This window comes from Quercus suber, unplaced genomic scaffold (assembly GCF_002906115.3).
Source record: "Quercus suber isolate HL8 unplaced genomic scaffold, Cork oak 2.0 scaffold_327, whole genome shotgun sequence".
NCBI lineage: Eukaryota > Viridiplantae > Streptophyta > Magnoliopsida > Fagales > Fagaceae > Quercus > Quercus suber.
This window is the reverse complement of record NW_027069780.1, coordinates 212,546-214,948: the sequence shown is the minus strand read 5'-3', so window position 1 is coordinate 214,948 and position 2,403 is coordinate 212,546.

The following is a 2,403-nucleotide window of genomic DNA, read 5'->3' as shown; positions in this document are numbered from 1 at the left end:
TCTTCTTAATATTTCCTGTATTTATAGTCCATAGTTTAGTGGAGACGTCATAATTACTTGCCAGTAAGTGCAACTGGCGGTCCAGTATTAACGATCGTAAATGGGTGATTAGGTGGGAGTGGGATGCGGTGAGGGTGGCGTTGGAACTTGGTTCCCACCCTCACGATAGTTCTCGGCAGCGGTGTTTCTCCGAGATACTGCCGGGTAGGTAAAGGGCGGGCGTCCCGAGAGTCGTATATTTACAGCTGTTCGGAAGGTCGTTGCCGAGAAATGATGAAAAGGCAAGGATTGGGCCTGCAGCACGCGTGGCCCGGGGGTGGGACGCCAAATAGAGGGAGACCGGCCTTATGGGCTATACTCCCAGGCCAGGGTCCAAAGCCTGATATAAGAAAAGGTACGGGGGCCCGTACATTAGCCCCCTCTTAATTCGCTCCCCATTCACGGGGTGAATCAAGGATCACATGGGGCGAATACTCGTCTGGGAAGTTGAAGGGTCAGTGCCCGGCCGTTGTTGGGCGCATTAATGCATGTCTCAAAAGACGCGTTTGGAACTGACTGACGGCCTACCCGTCATCTTTGTCTGACGGTTCGTGAACGAAGCGTTACGCGTGTGGCAGTTGAAGCGACGGCCCGCGTGGTTTCCCGCCAGTGGATTATTTAATGCTCCCTACTTTACTCCCACGCCTATAAATAGTCCCTCTAGTTACTGATTTTCACTTTCGCATTCCTCACTTTACAATATCTTACTCTGCCGAGCATCCCTCCTTCGTGGTGCACCCTTTGGCCCAGAACACACTTCCTCCTTAGAGCCTTCAGTAAGTTCCTTTCCCTCTTATCGCTTTTTCTGTTTAGCCAGTTCAGTCTATTCTTTGATAATCATAGCATTTCTTTTCTTGATTTTCTTTGAAAAACACTCGCTTTGAAAAATGAGTTATTCTCACCTCCTTTCTTCCGAACATGCTTTGGCTAGATTTAGGGAGGCCTATAACGTTCCTAACGACGTAGACATTGCCTATTGCAATATGGGTGATATTGACATCCAGAGGCGCCGTGGTGAAAACACGGTGTTCTTTCCCTTGATGGCCATTTTAGAGGGTGGGCTTAGGTTCCCAGTTGACCCCTGATTCTTAGCACCCTTAGATTTTATGGCCTTTGCCCCGACCAACTCCCTCCCAACTTTTACCGGGTAGTGAGTTGTGTGAGTAGGTTGAACCATTTGTACGGGCTGTAACTAAATCACTATGACATCAATCAGATGTATAGTCTGTGCGGTAATATTCAGTCGGACTATTATCTAAAGACTAGGGATGTAAGGGTACGGCTTATTTCATACCTACCAGACTCAAACGAAATTCGGCTAAAGATTTCGTTAGAGTGAGCGGCAACTGGTTTGCCGAGGAGATCCCCTGTGCATTTTCGCCGCGCGACGTTGGTCGGTGACGAACTTTTATTCACTTTGGTCTCTTTTGGTTTTGGTCCGGTTATGTTGTCACTAACCCTTGTTTCCTCTATGCAGAGAGCAAAAGATTCAACGGACCTTAGAGTGGTACACGTTCGGGACCTGAATTTCGTGCTCAGGTCGGAAATCTTCGTTCATTCGGACAGCCAACTCCGAGCGTCTCACCTTATTCTCTGTGTCAATCCCGTCTACTCAACTTGGCAGCCATTCAGCCAAGCTTTACTAGTTGACAGCCTTCTCCTCTCATATATCGACGTCCGGCACGCAAACTTCTTCCCCCCAAAGTTAACTATAGGCGAAGCACGCGATCTCGGCCCCTGGTTCATTTGTTCAGACGAGCGACAACCCATCCGCAACGAATCGGCCGAGCGCGTATCTGCCGAGCGTAGGAGACGTGCCCACGAGCAAATCCAGCGAGAAGCTTCTGTTCAACCCGAGGAACAGTAGAGCCCGAGGCACCTGTTCGGGAAGGGAGGGTGCCGCTGCAGAACCAACTGATTCTTCTGAAACAAGATCCGATCAAGGCAACGCCATGGTGGCTAGGAGAAAGATGACAATAGACCGCTTTGTCCCCAGTGCCCGTCCTACCGTGCAACAACAACAAACCCCCGATCAAGTCGCTTCGCCACCCGCCGTCCCATCCACCCGAGTTCGTAAAAGGCCGCGCACAACTGATCAGACTGAAACGGGTCGGGTAACGTGCCCCCCCGACCCTCGGCCGGTATTGTCATTCGGAACCTGTAGCACAGACCAGGGTAGACCGGCGTCTGTTAGGCATGATTCATTAGTATGAAGTTATTGATTTTGAAAATAAACTATTCTTGTTTGGTAATTAAAAAAAAAAAATATATATATATATATATATAGTATATACAAAATGAAAACATTTGGTTTTATTTTGTTATTTATTTAATTTATATCTTCTAATGTTGACATATAATCTT